General features: G+C 38.7%; 1 long non-coding RNA gene across 5 annotated transcripts in view; it reads right to left on the bottom strand.

Moving 5' to 3' along the window:
* The window catches only part of LOC121078327, a 94,648-nt gene extending 81,004 nt beyond the window's left edge, over nucleotides 1-13,644 (bottom strand). For all 5 annotated transcript variants that reach the window (XR_005824531.1, XR_005824534.1, XR_005824533.1 and 2 more), the window contains exon 1: nucleotides 12,969-13,644. This is a non-coding gene — a long non-coding RNA (uncharacterized LOC121078327). The remainder of the gene's footprint in view (nucleotides 1-12,968) is intronic.
* Nucleotides 13,645-18,386: the final 4,742 nt, after the last annotated feature.

Here is an 18,386-nt window from a genome sequence, read left to right as displayed (position 1 = left end):
GTCATACAAACACTTTTCCTGAGCAAATAATTTAGTTAGGTATCAAAGACCTTATAATGTAGTTTCTCCAAACAGGGATGGAGAGGAAGACTAGAGATTAGGCTGCTAATCAGAATCCTGGTAGAAAAACTCAATTTTAGAAGTAAATTTATTAAGGTATAAACCTGAAATCACATACAGAAATGGATGCAAATTCTCAACAAGCAGAATGTGATCAAACTTTTAAGAACCACTTGCAGCAATGACTGCCTAAGCGCACAAAGCACCGTGCTCCCTCTGCCACAGCACCTACAGCAAGCTGGGCAAGCACAACCCCAGCAAACAGCACGATGTGGAGCAAGGGGTGGTGGCTACAGGGATGGAAAAGCAGGGGAGTATGCAAAAGGAAGAAAAGAGAAAATAGGAGACTAGTCTCTTACTTCTGTAAGGGGAAAAAAAAAAAGCCACCACTGTTTTCAAGGGGAGAAGTGACACCTCCAAGGGGCCCTGTGAAAAAAGCTGCTAGGTGCAGTGGGTTGAGCCTCGCCAGCAGCAAAGCAGCCACCCAGTCATTTGCTCACCCCTCCTGCAGCAGGACTGGGGAGAGAATCGAAAGTGTTAAAGCAAGAAAACTTGTGGGTTGAGATAAAGCCAGCTGAATAAGTGAAGGAAGGAAAAAAAAAAAAAAAAAAGCAATCACTTACCACCTCCCACCAGCAGACTGATGCCAGACCAGTCTCTGAGCAATGACTACCTTGGAAAGACCAAACCCTCCACACTTACTGCTGAGTTACACAGCACTGACTATCCTTTTGGCCAATTCAGATCAGCTGTCCTGCGTGTGTTCCCTCCCCACCTCTTGCCACCTCTTCATTTACTCTGCATGGGCAGGATGAGAAACACTGTTTGACAATAGCTGAAACCAGCGTGTTACCAACACTCTTTCAGTCACAAATCCAGAGCATAGCACCATACAGGTAGCTATGGACATTACTTGCCCCTGGCCAGACCCAGCACAGTAGCATCCTGCAGTGCTTCAACCCCACCAGCCTCGCAGGGCCCTGCGCTCCCGCTGCCTTCCAGCACGAGAAAGGCTGAACCGGAGAGCTCTGCCTGGGGATGGAGGGCTTGATTTTCTGAGAGTAGACAACTGAGTTCTGGAATGAGTAATGTTGTGCTTGTAAAAAGAAAAAAGTACCTTCAAGGTTATGTTTTCTGCTGTTTCAGCAGTTGTAGGTCAGCTGAAGAGATTGCTAAGAGCAGCTGAAACCAGAGAGCCTTGCTAGGTTTTTGTGCAAAGTCCCAGTGACTTAGGGCTGTAACTTTGAGACATTAATTATTTAACAGACTTCATCCATCATTCCTGCAAAACAGACTGAAGACATCTTTTAATTAGCACTTTATCACAAATATTTCCGACTTAGGAAAATAAAGGCATATATATTTTCATGGACAGTTTTCTTGTTTTCAGTTTTATATCCCTTTGTATCAAATCCTGGCAACTGTGGAAAAGGCTTAGCTAAAGAATATTACCTGCTGCACAGAAAGAAAACCTTCCTCACTTTTAATTGTAAATGACTTTCATAATTGCAACCGAGTCTCTCATTTTTCCTTTACTACGTCCTGCTCTGTGAAAATCAATATCTCATTATCCAAGTCATAAGGTGAAGCAATTCTGGATGGGAATGCATCGTGCTACTCTCCTCCTTGCTCGTCTGGAATGATACGAATGCAGTGAACCTTGAGTCAGTGGGAGTTTTGCCCATTGACTTAATCTATGGTTATTTAATAGTACTGTGTTTCATTCAGAGGAGGCATAAATTTAAATAACCCAAACTCTCTGTAATGAAGATATCCTATTCTGCTAGCTTATGCTAAAATTATGGGGACTTTCTGCTTGTTTCCAATAACTGCCGGAATAAGTTATTGCACAGATGATTTCAAAGCAAACATTGCCCTAAGCTGTAACTTCATCATCTGAAACAAGGCTTTACTGGGAGGTGTTTTAAGAACATGAATTCACAGCAAATGTCCTATGTATTTTGCTCCTTTCCAAGGCATTTTAATCTTGCTATTATCTCCTTAGGCGTAAACAGAATATCTGGCAACGAAAGCCAGAACTTTTTGGTCAGTTTACTTAATGTTTTATGTTGTGAACACAGAACCAACAGAAACAGATTCAGGCAAGGAACCTGAAGGTACCCCTGTTTTCTGTTTGCATGGACTTCAATACCTTTCCCTTCGTCTCTCCATCCACAGGATAATTGCATTTAGTGCCACAATGAATTTTGCTTAGAAACGGACCTACATTCCCTCATCTTATGTCACTAAACTTGAAAAGTTAATTTCAACTTGTTGAATGTTTTTTGATTTTAGATGCTTGGCATAAGTTTTGCCCTGCACCTGGATACCTTCAGGCAAGCTAGTCATCTTGATTCCTTTTGAAGCCCATGAAGAGAAACACAGTGTTCACTTAATTTGGTTTAGATATCAGCCTTCAGATGAGATGAAAGAAAGTCTGTCCATTAATTATGAGGGGAATTGAGATGCCTGGCTTATACATATATACCTACACCTAAGGATAGCTGAGTCTCACCCAAATCTCTTTTTTTCTCCCTCTAAAAGATGTAAAATCCATAGCAAATGCTCACCCTCTCACGCCATTAGAGCATGAACTTCCGCAGTGCACATTTGTGCTCAAGTTCTGAGGCTCGGAGCTGACTGCAGGCTGCTGCCACCAGGCCAGCCAAACTCATATGTTCAGCTTTTATGTCTCTGAGCTCAACTAGCAAATTGTTTCATTTTACCAAATGTTTGCTCTGGGCTTTCATCACATATATTTTCTTCAAAATATTTTCTGTTTTTGATCTACCACCAGTTCACAACAGGCACCTGAAGTGATGGCAAAAGCTTCTATGCTGAGACCATGGGTAAATATCAATAAAATTAATTTCCTTCAGCAGAGCATATTGTCCAAATACTGCAATATGCACCTGATCACAGTTAAGTCTTGATCCACTTAATTGTATCTATTTACCCCCTTGTCTGTGCAGTCCTTATGAATATTTTTAGAACAGCAATAATGAGAAGAAACAAGCTCAGAGAATACACAATTTCTCTTCACAATGAAATTTCCAGGAGCCTTTTAACAGACATTGGATCTTCATTCTGCGCGCACTATAGGACCAAACACAATTTAGGGTAACGTCTGAAAACAACCCAGCATACCATATATTTTTTCCATGGATTGAGGCACCCAGCAGGAGTTAGGCTTCTGAATAGAAATTAGGCACTTCTGAAAATCACTTTTTTTGTCAAGAGACACCTCCATTTTCTGCCTTTCAGTCATTTTGCTGAGGCAATACACACAGAAAAAAAAAAAAACAAGAATATGAACCACAACTGTATTACTGTGTACATATATACAGGCAAAAAGAAAAACTTATGATTCCTGCCTCACTGAAGCCCACACTCCAAATGTAGGACAATAAAGGCAAGAACTAAATTCAACAGACAATGGGCAACACAGAAAATGAGTGCTGACAAACTGCACCACGAAAACAGAAGTGAGAATACTGTCTTCATCTAGGAAGGAAGCAGAAGCAGGAAATAAAAGTATTAATGAATAATTTTAGTTCTTTTGTTATTGAGATTACTATGAAGTTTCAAATAACCATCAAAATTCAATGGCCTATTATGACCATTTTCAGCTAGAAGAAAAAAATCAGCAGTAAGAGGGGAGAGAACAGGTGAATCAGAACGTTGCACCGAGCCTTTTCACCACTAAGACATCAGTGCAGCTCGACTGTATCTGTGATGTGTGTCACTGATATTTGAGGGCTTCCATGAAATTAACTTGAACTCGATAGCACTTCAATAGTAGTCTTCATCTTTGTGTCAGCAGATTTTTGGCCTATTGGATACTTCCTTGTAGTGTTAAAGACGATTGACAGAGGTTAGGCATGAAACAAATACTGTGCCAAAAAAAAGAGCTCTCTTATTTCCGCATTGTCAAACTGACATCTTTCTAGAATTTAAAATTATTTTAAAAGATAGTCTTAAGCAACTCATTTTTGAGAGGACAAGGTGAAATACTAGGACTACATTTGCTCTGCCTCTCCCACGTATCTGTTGTTCACTTAGAACTCTTCCACGTCCATGCTTCTCAGCGCTGTCTTCCTCTCCATAGTGAATTGGAGAATTAGTATTTTCAGCATGCCCATTTCAGCTTGGGAAGTAACGATGTATAATTAATACAGGAAACTGAGTTATCACAGGATATGTACTCTAAATAGCTTTAGAAGATTAAACTGGTATCTGAAGAGAAAACCTCATGAAAACATTTTCTACTTCAACAACATCCATGGCACTGTTTTTGCAATTCAAAAGATGTCATACTAAAGCGGAAGGACAATATTAGACAATCAGGTGTCCTGAACCCTCCTGTTTGGATCACAACTATATAAAAGGCCATGTGTATGTCCATTATATGCTAGTCTTCTTATCACAGTAAACTAAGGGCATTAAAGCACCAATGTAACTAGTTAATATGATTAAGCAAGTACTAATAGTACAGAACAGTCTGTACATATTGCTATCCTTAGCATTTAGGTTCAACCAATCATTAAATAAACCAACAGCTTTCTTTCGATAGTTCATTTGTTTATTCCTCAAATTCATAACAGAAAAAAAAAGTATACCATTTACTGAGAATCCCTGAGAATATCTAACCATACCTGGGTCATTTCTATGCTTTCAGGAGTTTATTTCAAATGCTTGTTTTCCTAAACCTCAAATTATTATATGTGGAAACACAAGGGGATTTTAATTAAAAACACAGCAGCTTCAGCTTTTCTGAAAACCATTCTAATTTTCTTTATATAAGGCTTTTGTGCTGCTAAATTGCTTCCTCCTGGATGGAACAGGAAGAAAGTTTAGACCAAGCAGATGGCTGGTTTGACAGTTGGTTTGAGAGTTAATCTACAAACAAAAATCAGCATCATGATGGACTACATAACTGCTGCTTGCCTACAAGCACAGTTGGTCTTGATGATCTTAAGGGTCTTTTCCAACCCAAATGATTCTCTAATTCTATGATCTAATTTGAAGACTTGTTTTGAATTCTTTCGATAATTTGGTCTTCAAAAAGACTTCAGGAACAGAAGAGCAACTGAAATGGAAGGGATGAGTAAATCCACTAGTTACCCAAAGAGAAGAGAAATGAAAAACCAATCCAAAGGAAGAAAGGTGAATTTGCTAAAAAGGGTAAACATCCTGCAACTTACTCTTTCAGGCTCAGACTGATACCTATTGAAATTCTAGATGTGGTCCAAATTCTCTCACACCCTACTTTTCCTTCCTAGCACACGGGACATGTTCTACCCTGTATAGCATTATGTGATACTCCATAGTCTCCTCCATAGTCCATTTGGAACCAGTAACCTTTTACAGCATAAAAAGAACTCAAAGATGACTACCCTCTCCATAAATAGTGACACTGAAATGCTCCTTTAATGAGGAAAACAACCTAAGCCTTTCCAAATTTAAACTCTCTTCATTTCAGCACAGAGCTTCTGCCTCTAATATAAAGTTCCCTCCTGTTTTCTCTAGTTGGATAACCAAGTATCAGGATCACAGGATGCATGTGGTTGAAATCTTTTCAATGAGAAGAGACATTACTGTCATCACTGCAATCAGGATCACCCAGCAGTTCTGATATCAGAGACAAAGAACGATACTGCATTTATTCTAGACAGAATATTTGCAAAAGGTTGAGACTTCTGTTTCACTGGTGGTTGTGTGCTCTCAGCTACTGGATAACTGACACTGGACCACTTCAGAAGGGGAAAAAAAATCTTTCACTGCAAGTACTTTGTTCTTTCATAACACAAAGTGTGTAAATTAACATGCATGTCACATCTCTTGAACTCCACTGTTCTCTGATTTGTGATATCCATTATATAAATTCTTTCTGACTGAAAACATGGACTGTAAGGAAATGATCTGCGTCTATATAAAATGATAGCACCCATACTTTGAATTAAGAATAAGGTTCCAGAGACAATTAATAATGCAATAACAATTCCTTTAAGAGTCTTTCCCCTCTCTACTGCAATAAAAATAATACAGAAACATACCAGTGTTTGCAGCTTATTGTTAAAGAGACATTAGTGTTTCTGCTAGCCAAAGTGTAAATTGCCAGTTATCAGGAACATGTTTATCTCCAGTTAAAGCATTCAAAATGAAGTCTATGTCCTGTGCTATAACAGCACGAGGACAGGCAATCAGTTGTGACAACCCAGAAAGTCTTACAATTTAATATAATTTCAATCACCTTTGTATTTTTATGAAAGATGAGAAATGAACTGGTCCAGCACCATATTATAAAACAAAACAGCCACTTAAATCTGGCCATTTCAGGGTCCTCAAACAGCCTCAGACTATAAGCTACGTAACTGAGAAGAAGGATTCACAACATCTGTTATAGGGAGAAGAAAAAGGCACAAATATTCCCAGCTCTACTTTAGTCTTTGTAGTTATTGAAACAGAGATATGCTATTTTAGTTATGAAAACCTCTTTAGCATATAGCTGGATACCCACAGATGCTGGCAATCGAAGGGCAAGGAGAAAGAGGTCAAAACATTTTCCTGTGTAACTGAAGGAATTCTTTTCAGGTAGATTTTCGTGTTAAAAAACTGAGAAGGGATGGTTTCATCTGACTTTCAAGCAAAGCTGTAGCTTATGCCACTTATGAATTTAGGAATGAATGCCCAAGTATGTGGGGATAGATTAGAATGAAAATTAGGAGTTTCCAGTGGCCCCTATAATGTTTCATGTTAAAAATTAAATCCATATTTCTGTTCCAAACATTAGAAAATATTAATTACTATCTGGCATTACCTACTGTATAGTAAACTAAGAAACTCTTCTAGTAACATTTCAGAACTTATTATCAAAAGCCACCACAAAAATAAACCAAATACGGTTGTCATTGCCACCCTGTTCTTTTCTTTTGCAACCTAAACCATAATTCCATGCCTGAATCCATTTCAGCTTTAGATCTTAAATGCACAGCTTCAATTCCTCTAATAATGAATGGAAGTTACAAAATTTATTTCCTTCTCCTGCACATTTCTAGGTCTCAATGAGACCTAAGTTGCCTATGCCCCAACCTGTTTTATCATGGTATTTTTGTAGTAGACCTAGCATATGTTTCAATTTGCCCAATCATCTATTTCTGAGTAAATCCCAGCACTGCACGTAAATCTGAAACACAATGATTCCATTATCGGTCCTTACCCTTTTTCTATTTAGTGCTCTTTAAGATGTAAAAAAAAAAAAAAAAAAATTTAGACATAAACATTCACACAAAGCAAAATTCAGGCCAAAACTCTGATTCATTCAAGTCACTAAACACTCCTCCACTAAGATGACCAAGTAAGTGAATTTACTCAACAGGTAAAGGGTTTCCTCCCAAAACATGAGCTGACTGATCAGCTCCCACCACTGTTTACATGTTTCTGGTATCAAACCCCAGGACAATAAATATTCCATGCATTTGTAAGAGCGCAAGTTTCAGACAATCCACAGCCTAATATATTTTCTTTAGAAAATGACAGTTTTGAATTTCAAATCATGATCAAAGTTGTCCAAACTGTGGTCAATGGACAACCTGTACTCAGCAGTGAGGGCTGCACCTGCTAAGAGCATTGATTGCTATAGGCTGTTTACCTTCATGTTCCACTGCCTCCAGGGAAGGGTGTGAGGATTTAACTCTATGCAACGCTTAGAAGGAAAGTGTGCGTGTGTGTGGGAAGCAATATATTATTTTCAGCTCAGTCCCGGCAAATCCACACGTTTATTCGGGGCCACTGAAACACCATAAGTGTGCCCAGCATGTCACAGTGCCCTCTGTAGGATTCATTCTCACTAACTGCTGCAAGAACTCGAAAGGTAACAGGGCATCAGGTAACATATTGCAGATTGCATAATGAGTGATTCATTTGCCTTCATATACGCAGAGCTATAGACTTACATGTTTGTTCTGAATAGGAAAAATAAGTGTTTGATTAACATCAATATAGAAAAAAAATCTGCCCTACTCATCTGCATCCAGAACACACCTGCTGGCAGTTATTCTGAGCAGATTTCCTATTTCTTGTATCTCAACAATTTTAAAATCAAATCTCAAATATTAAATTATTTCAACGCCAGAAGTATTTTATAACTACTTTACAAAATATTTCAATTTAACAATTTTACAACATTACAATTAACAAAGGAAACTTTTGTCAAGTGGAATTTTCCTCTTTTTGTTTAATTGAAACTGATGGGGAATAAAGCCCTACAACAGACACAGTGAGGAGCAGCATGCATTCTCAGCTAACTTCTAGCAGAATTAATGCCAATTCTTCATTCTGTGTGCCATCTTCATGAATAAATTAATAGGCTTCATAACTACGCAAATCTTTTACAGCTCATTAACTTATTTTGAGAACACTATTAATAATAAAAAAGTATCATAAAAAATAAATAGAAATAAAATCTATCAGATACTGGTTAAAAAATTGGATACAGAGTCCAGTGGGATGCATTTTCTGCTTGGTATCTAAATTCCCATTGGTGTTAACTATACTTAATATTAATAGTTCTGTGCAAGTATGAAAAAGAAACCAGGTAAACTTGAGTAGATTTAAGTACTTCTTAAAACTCTGGCAAAAGTAAAAGCAAAAATGAGCAGTTGACCACTTTCAGTTGGTATCTCTTTGACATTTAGATAGCAATTTTGCAGCCCTGTCTTTCCACATTAAATTCCTGGTGAAATATTGTTTCACCAGAATGCAGTGTTTCTTTACATAATTGGAGGTTATAAACTGAAAAACCAAAGTGAGAGAAGAAATAGTCATTCCAATAACAAATCTTACATTTCTTTAGTTTAGGGTGACAAAAGTTGCTTACAGAGTTAGCAGTGCTTACAGAGTTAGCATGAAACTGTCCTGCTAGACCTGTGCTCAGAAAAGCATCTAATCAATCTTTTTTCATCTTTATATATTTGGCAGAAGAATGTAGGTGGCTGTATATGTCTAACGTGAAACAACAATGCCTATACAGAATGTGACATCTGCCTTTCAAATAGATTTTTTCTATTTCTATTTCATAAACACTAGTTTCTAAACCGAAAGATTAGACTTTTGACAGTAGCTCAAATCTGCTACCCTTGGCATGACACTACCTAAAACAATACACAATTAACCCCACACAGGGGGTAGGATGTTATCATTTCACATCTCTTTATAAGCACAGACTCAAAAAGCTGCTGAGTGAAAAAGCAGAACCACCCTTCTTGTGATATGCAGTACTCTCACAGCACACCTCAGAGAAATACTTAGGGACACTTAGGTATCAGACACATGCCAAGATCTATTTGGTTTGACTCACAAAGAATCATGGAATATCCCAAGTTGGAAGGGACCCACGAGGATCATCGAGCACAACACCCAGCTCCACACAAGACCACCCCAAAATCAGACCCTATGTCTGAGAGCGGTGTCCAAACATTCCTTGACCTCTGTCAGGCTCAGTGCTGTGACCACTGCTCTGGGGAGCTGTGCCAGAGCCCGACCACTCTCTTGGTGAAGAAATTTTTCCTAACACCCAGCCTGACCCTCCCCTGTCCCAGCTCCATGCCATTCCCTCGACACTCCTGTCACTGTCCCCAGAGAGCAGAGCTCAGCGCCTGCCCCTCCACTCCCCTCGTGAGGGAGCTGCAGGCCGCCATGAGGCCTCCCCTTGGCCTGCTCTGCTCTGGGATGAACAGACCAAGGGACCTCAGCCACTCTTCATACATCAGGAGAAAGCTCCCCTTGACCGGCTAGCAGTGCTGTGCCTGAAGCACCCCAGGACACGGTTGGCCCTTTTGGTTGCCAGGACATGCTGTTGGCTCAGATTCAACTTGCCGTTGACCAGAACCCCCAGATCCCTTTCCATGGGGCTGCTCCCCAGCCTCTCATCCCCTGTACATATATCTGCCACACCCCAGATGCAGAATCCGGTACTTGCTAAATTTCATTACATAAATTTCACCTTCACTATGTTATCATTTTTAGATACACTTGAAGCACAGCTACATCATGCACCTCTTTTATGCACAGGAATTACATTTTTATGATGAGCTAAGTGATAAGAAACATTTGGAGCGATGCAGGGACACGTTTCTACTTAAGTACATAAACCTACATACAACTGTTATTTCATCTAGGTATTCCAGACAAACGATGGATGGGAAAACAGGGCAAGAATATAAGCACAGTTTATTTGAAATGGCAAAGCCTTGGCAGGAGTTTGGGTTATTTTAAATGAACAAAACATTTTACTTAATATTATTGTTGCTTCTTTGTTGTATACAATCTCTTCTGCTCATAGAAGTGACTGTATTTCCATAGAGTAAACTATACCGGTGATCAGTGGAAAACAACTTAAAACCATATCAGAGTGAAACACTTTGTGTACCAGTCCAACTCAGAAATTCCAGGACTACAGCTTTCTGTTAATCATCCAGCACATTTCACACGCACATAAGAAATCAGAAGGCTCCTCAGAAAGTACATTTTAGCTAAGTATAATTTATATTTAAATATTATATTATTTATATATTATTATTATTATTATATTTATATTTCTTCCTCTTATGCTAATCTCAAGCAACCTCTCAAATATAAAATATTAACAATTTCAAAATGAAAAAGCAAACCACACCAAACACATGTTGGTGTGACAGCTGCCAGAATGGATAAAAGAGCTGATTTTCTCCTAAATGCCATAAGGAGCTTGACATACAGTTCAGGCACGACAGGTTTGGGTTTTGTTGCACAATTCCATGCTTAGTTAGAGATTATCTGACCTTCAGTGGACCAGTTGTGACCCTGCAAAATCCCAGCAAAGAAACACTCTACTTCTTGTGATCTGCAGAGGTTGCTCTCTTTCTAACTGCTGGTTAGTGGTGGTAATTTGTTGTTCTGCATGTCATGATGTGACAAGGTGGCAGCAGTTACCTAGGGCACCAGTCACATTCAGAGAGACTTTTAATTGATTTTAGTATGGCTTTGACAAAATCTTACAAGGAACCATGCCCTTATATACAACCCCATCAGACAATTCAAAATACATTTTTTTGCTCATTCCCTACTGAATTCTACATCAACAGAAATTACTTCTTGGATGATTTTTTAATTAAAAATGATCCTTTGGACCATTTTCATTTCAGTCTTCTTTCTAACAAATTCATCTTGTAACCCACAAAAAATGTATATTTGCTTACTATAAAAGGAACAAGACAGACTCAGTTGACTTTGTTTTTTCATTGCAAAGACTCAGCTAAGAAAACTTTCATGAGTGACTCAGTGAAATTTAAGACTATCAGACCAACACTCCAACTAAACACATTTATATTTGTTCTGCAGTCAACAATGTCACTTTGTCACAACTACATTCACCATAGGCTCTAGATAAAAGAATATCTAATGTGGTATATTTTAGCAAGTATTTGTGAAGAGCTATGTTCAAAGGCCACATGACTCAGAAAATTTGCATGGATGAGTATATTCAGATGGTCACTCAGGAAGTATTTGTCTTAAAAAATAGTGCCACTAGATTGTCCTACTTTCAGATTCTTCTGTGAATGGCAGGCAAGATCATATATTTAACAGCTAGTGGTTGTACCTATGAAAAAGGTATCTAGGAAAAAGGTATCTAGGTTCTACTAGGAAAAAGTTCTCTATTAGAAAGCAATTGCTTCACATTTCTGTCTAGGTCTGGAGTGAAAGGCCAGTGAAAGGTTCATTCAGTTTCACCTCAGCTCCTCCAAACATCATACTGAATCTGAATACATTCAGATTAACACTCCATTTATGGATAATAACATGTAAACACTCATTTAGATCCATTTTTCATTTGCAAAATGGTATTATTCACATACTGAGAATGTTGTGGCGTTTAATTCAACCTGTAAAATGCTTGGATCCTCTTAGAGTGAAGAGCACATAGCAGTTTTTGGTCCCAGGCTTTTCTAACGCATAGTTATCTCATTCCAGAAATCGTGTAAGCACAACTATTCTCACTGGATTTATGTTTGGGCAACCAGTAAAAGGAGAGCAGGGAAATCCCAGTGGAAAGACTTCACATTTAATTCTAGAAATAAACACAGCAATCCTTAGCCCATCACCATTTACTCATTGTTTCACTATGGCTCTAACGTGTTTGATGGCATTAATTGTTGGTGGGTTTTTTTCTTTTCTTTCCTTTTTTTTTTTTGCCAATGCTTTTAAAACAAATACTTTGCTAGCTCTGCATTACAGCCAGCAATATAAAAATCACATTAAATTATATTAAATTACACTAAAGCAATAAAATATATTTTGATGTCAGCCACCCATCTGGAGGCTCCTTTTTACTTTTGCTATTTTCTATAGAAAAATTTTACACTGAGAAATATTGCTGAAAATCCTCTGGCTTCTTCCCAGCTCAATTTCCACTGCCTTTGATTCAATCCGCTGATTTTCCCCCGTGCTCTCTCTCTCTTCCATGCCTGATTTTAAAGGACAGTGTGACTTGGAGCAGCTCAGAAACCTGTCCTGTGACTAGATTAGAGGAAAAGGTAGAACTATAAGGATTTCTTATCTTGCTTTCTGTTTATAAACTGTCCATCATAGACTGAATCAGCAAGACTGGATGGATCTCATAATTGTTTCCTATTACAGAATGCTGTTCAAAAGAAGTCTTCGGCACATTGAGCAAGACACAAAGCTTGCCTGACCTGACAACTAGGAAGTCCAGTGTTCAGATGGACACCTCATCTTCAACTCCATCCTGCAATATACAGTTTCCAAACAGCACATCAATTAATCACAGCATGAGACTACCGCTGTCTCCAGGTGTAAGCACCCAGCTGTTACCTTACCTTAACGGCCGCAGACATCCCAGGTTCCCTTACCTGTACATTTTGAAAAGAAAGCACCAAACTCATCAGGTTAGTTGAATGGTATTAAAAGGCCACGTTCCTTAACTTTCTGTTGTCTGTTGTTTTTTTTTTTTTGTGTTGCATTCCTCCATGCTACAGGCATGCACTTATCAGGTCAATCCATTAGCCAAGTACGACTCCTAGAACCAACAAGAATATATACCTTCTAATCAATCTGGCTATCAGATCAGCAATCCCAACCATATTCTCTTTTGGCTCCTGACTTTACAGTCAGAATCACAGAGCAGTCTCATTCCTTCGGCATTACTTGGCATTTTGTTGAAATCCCTAAGGCAATTAAAGGATGCCCTCAAACTTCTCAACTTTAGTTTCTTGCCCTCAACCAAAAATACCACTGGGATGATGTCACACCAAGACACAGAATTAATTCAAAATTAACTGCCTTTTTCTGCCCTTATTATACCTTTCCAATTTGTTAGTCAGTCCCTTATTTTACATTCCTCTTAGTGAATACAAAGTCACATCTAGAAGCTTTAGTTCCATCTCTTTAGCTAGATCTTCCTCATGGCTTTTCTTTCTAACACCTCACCCATACGTGCACCCATATCCCTTTGAAATTAGTATTTAAAGTGTTCCACAGTTTCAGATGGTCCATTTATCTTTTGTGACACCACACATTGCTACAAAACAGACTGTCTTCAAATGATGGCTAAGTTTTCTTCTCATTAGCATGACCTAGAAAGAGAGAAACTGACTCACACCTGTGGCTCTGGGAACACCCACTCCCCAGGGATATGGGGAAACCCAGCCTCAGAGGAGGGGGGTTGCTTGGGAATTGTGCACATGGAGCTGATTTATCTGTCACAAGAGATATTATTACTGCAGCAAGCTTAACGTCAGAGTCATGAAAATCTCATCACAGGGACAAGGCAGCACAAATAATAAGATGGGTATCTGTTGTACTTCTAAGACAAATAGAGGGAAATTAGCTTTCCATGACAAACTGTGGAAAAAGGAAGAAATTACCATGAAAGGAAGCTGAAAGCACACTGTACATGAGGAACTACTATTTTACCAACTGAGACATCCTAATTAGATCTCTCACCAGAGAACAGCAGTAAACCTTTTATGTTGGAGCACCTGGCTTAATTTATTGTTGACATTTTAAACCTTAATGCATTTCTACATATAAGCACAGATGGTGCAGTGCTGCTTGATAAACCTTCTCCCTGTGGCCCTGACTAAGAACCATTTATACTCCATTCATCCCACAGATCCAGAATAAAGAAAGTTGAAGAGGTTCCTGTGTGCACAGGTATGCCAGGGAGGAGATAACTACCAGGAAGTTAACGGGAATAATTAGCCAGAAGAGAGCAAGCCATTGCTGAGTTTACAGGAATAGTCTTAAATGTCCAACACTGTTAGAAAAACTTAAAAAAAGCTGTTAATGTTATCCTAAGAACTGCAGGCTGCAGTTGTGGGACAGAGAGTGACTGGATGTTTTTCCATTGCTGCTGAGGGCACTGGACAGCGTAAGGTTAACAGCTACTGCAGAACAGCCATGGCTGCTGAAGGCAGAAGGAAAGTAGCTCAGCTCCTTTTACATGAGAAAGTGCTGTTTTTCTTCACACTGATGCTCAATATTGCATGAAATACTAGAGAAAATATTTTTTTCTTTCTGACTTAAACCTGCTGAGACCCTTCTATTATGGCATAACCTTGTACAGCACCTTAATTTCCAAGGAACCTCTGCTAAAGCATGCAGACACGCAGACCTTCACGTCCAAGTGCTTGGGAGCAACACAACCAAGCATATCAATTGTGTTATTTAAACCTGCCTCGTTCCTGTTTCTCTGCCTACCAACTAATTTATACACTTTATGCAGTTATCTTACATGATGGAACAGAATTTGTTGCTAGAGGCCCTTACAAATGAAAGGTGTTAGGAAATTTCTCTGTCACTTAGCTCCAACTCTACTTCAGCCAGTGCTGCTATGAGATTTCATATCAAAGCATTTTCCTGAGAAAACAGAAAGCAAAATCTGACAAAACCATATGCGTATATGCTATTGGGGATCATTTAATGTTTGTATATATACTTTTTAGTGTTTTAGATGTATACATCTCTAATCAAATAAGTATGCTTTTATCTCTTACATTGCTCTGTTTCCAAGAGCCAAACATAATATATCTTCTTACAACTGCAAATTCTCTTTGCAATTCACAGAACAGATACAGGTGGATACCCAGAAGTGTTAAGATACTCAGATCCATGGAGCCAGTTTGGCAGTAGTAAAAATGTACACAAGAACCAAGAAACCCACCAAAATCAGAAAGTTGCCATCTGCTTAAACTGCGGAGAAATATTCTTTCTTAATTCACTGTTATCAAGACCAAAACAGAAAAAAAAAAAAAAAAAAACCTTCAGATAAGAAAAAGAAAGCTCTAAAAGATTTTTCTTTTTAAAAAAAAGTAAAACATGAGAATAGAAACTTGACAACCCTAATCAAGTATTGTCATCTCATTTGCATATTTGCACAAGAGGACGTGAATATGCAACTGCAGAAGCTTTTGAAAAAAAGTCTAAATAATAAACCACATTTATTTAATGTGCTTACTACCTTTTGTCTTGTTTTATTTGTTAAGAAAGCATGCTAACTATTCCAGGTCACAGTAAATACCTCCAACATTATCCATCAGAATGGGATCACAGGAATAAACGTGCTTTAAGGACAACTTGTTCTGATGCACGATTCAGTTGCTTATGTTTTTAAAGACACATATTCAAACTACTTTAGATTCTATTTAATTTTATACAGTGATATCTTCTTCCTTACATGCTCAAATATCAGATCCTGTGTGAGACTGTGGTAAGAGCAAAGCAAACTATCATCAAACAGGATACCAGATGTTTGGGAAAATAGAAATCAGAGAGAGGCAGGAGGAGGAACAAAAGAGGCAACAGTTGGCAACGATCTTCCTTCTTTCTCATTATCCTCCATTTGCTTTCCATTTAACATATCAATTATTCAGCATAATTGGCTGTCCTTTACCTTACTGCTTCTTCAAAGATGGTGCATATCACAATACTGTTGCACTGATTTGCATCAACTGAGAGTTATCTTTCAGCCAGCCATCAAAAGAAAAAGCTATTTCTGTCTAGAGAGCTGTTCATACGGCAGCAGCAAGAGTGAAATGAATCACTGCCTCTAACAGGCAACATCACAGTAAACATCTACTTGCAGACACAGAATCCAACCAAAATCAACCGATACTGATGTTCAAGTCTGTATTTTTTCTCTTCTGTTATTTTTCACAGGAACGTTTATCTTGTAAAATCACATGGCCTGGAAGCACCAGTTAAAAATTTGTGGGTGAATATTCTCTGCTTTGCACTGACAGTTTCAGAAAAAATAGAGTAATTTTATACTGAATGAGGATTAATTCAATTTTTTCCAGCCTGCCGTAAGCCTTTAACCAAGGCCATCTATGTTCTGCTTCCCTCCCTGAGGGATATTTTTCCAGTGAATTCCAAGTTGCCATTCAGAATGCACTGGGTCAACAGATAATTAAACTTCAGCGTCACTCCCAGTGAATTCATCTCAGTCCTTCTTTATCTTTGTTATCCAAAGACCTCCACAGTCAATCCCAACAACTGTGTTGTAGAGCACTGCCCTACCCATTTGGGACCACTCCAGTCCATCACAGTTCATTTCCAGCAGCATTTTCCCTGGCATTTCAGAAGTGAGCAGCTAGCAGGATCAGTTTTTTTGGCCAAGGCAGCTTACGCTAACCCTCCATCTCTATAGAAGAACTTGTTTTTCACCACAAGCCTCCATCAGGCCCAAAGCAGCCATGAGATCTCCACCATTTGAAGACTTTCAGTTTCTTCACTTGGGCAAGGCCTTGAATGTGTGGATCTAGTTTTGAAGTTAGCCCTGCTTTGCTTTAAGCAGGGCATGGTCTTGATGACCTCCAGAGATCCCTTCCAGCCGATGTTATTCTATATAACAAAAACACATCTTCTTTGTATGGTAGAGGAGGAGAACAATCCACTTGAAAAGATGAGAGCCAACAGTGTGCTGTTGAGACAGAGGAATGACAGCACTGCAGTTTACATTCCGCGGGATGGTTGAGGACCATCCCTTCCAAGAAGGGAGACAGGAGCTGTTGCTGTGGGAGGAACTGCATGTCCTCCCCAGCCAGACAGGCCAGCCATCACAGCTGCGAAGGTTTTCATGGAGCTCCTAAGATAACACATTGAAAGCATACAGGCTTTTAGTGTTGTTTGTTTGTTTTCCTGATTCAGTTGAGAAACTTAAAAAATTGTAAATACAGGCATCACTAGAGAAAGTAACTAGCTTAATTATTCAACTTTTTTTTGTTTTGTTTTTAATGGATGTCTTCATGAATTCAGACAGCCTTCAAGGCTATGTAGGAAGAGACATTAGCCAGCTGTGGTTGCTGATGGTCCAGAAAATCCCTAAGAAACCTTGTTTAAAACCTTTGATCAATTCTTTTTACTTGATAGCAGCACAGAGACTCATCAGGTTGCATTTCCTAGTAAGAGAATTTGACTTTAAAGAGTAAAATTGAAGATATTCAAAGTTAGCTACCTTTCTCATTCCTCCATTGGCAATTAACAGCTAGTGGTTATATACTATTTAGTTTGGTGCCAACATTTTCAGAGTCTAATGTTTTCTAGTAAAGAGGAACGAGGTCAGAAAACTATTCAGATACATTACTTTCCAGTCTCTTTTTCTTGATCCTTAAACTTACTGATGCCAATTAGCAAAGTACTAATGAACCTCTACCTATATTAAATGGCTGCTGCAGTTCCTGAAACAAGCCAATTACAAGCCTAACTCTCTAAGAAAAAACTGAATTGGATCATGATATGCATTCTAGTTAATGAGGAGTATTTAATGTACTTCTTCTTGCAGGGTGCTCAAGTGGGTCACAACCAGGTAATTGCATTGACACTTCACTGTGACCGATCTTTGGAGTACTGATATGCTGGTTTATAACCAACCCGATTATCGTACACGCAACTCAGTGTTGCAAACACTCCGCTCCTCATTTCACATGATAATTCTGCGTACTGATGATTGACAACTAATAGCTTTGTGTAACCGTACTGGTACCAGGGAACTCAAAATCAAACTGCGTGGAAGCTTTTCAGCAGTATTAGCATTTACTCTCACAGAATCACAGTGCCATTTGTGCTGAAAAACTCTGGAAATCACCTAGTCTAACCCCTTGATCATAGCCAAGCTAACTGCAAAGTTCAGTCTGGTTGCTCATTCCTGCTCTGAGAACATGCAGGACTTCCATAATTGACCTGGGCAGCCTGGCTGCATTGTTTAGCTGCTCATACACTTCTCTCATGCCTATTTAATTAGGTAAAGGCTATAGAATTTGCTCTTTTTT

This window comes from Cygnus olor, chromosome 15 (genome assembly GCF_009769625.2).
Source record: "Cygnus olor isolate bCygOlo1 chromosome 15, bCygOlo1.pri.v2, whole genome shotgun sequence".
Classification (NCBI taxonomy): Eukaryota; Metazoa; Chordata; class Aves; order Anseriformes; family Anatidae; genus Cygnus; species Cygnus olor.
This window is presented reverse-complemented; position numbering and strand designations above follow the sequence as displayed.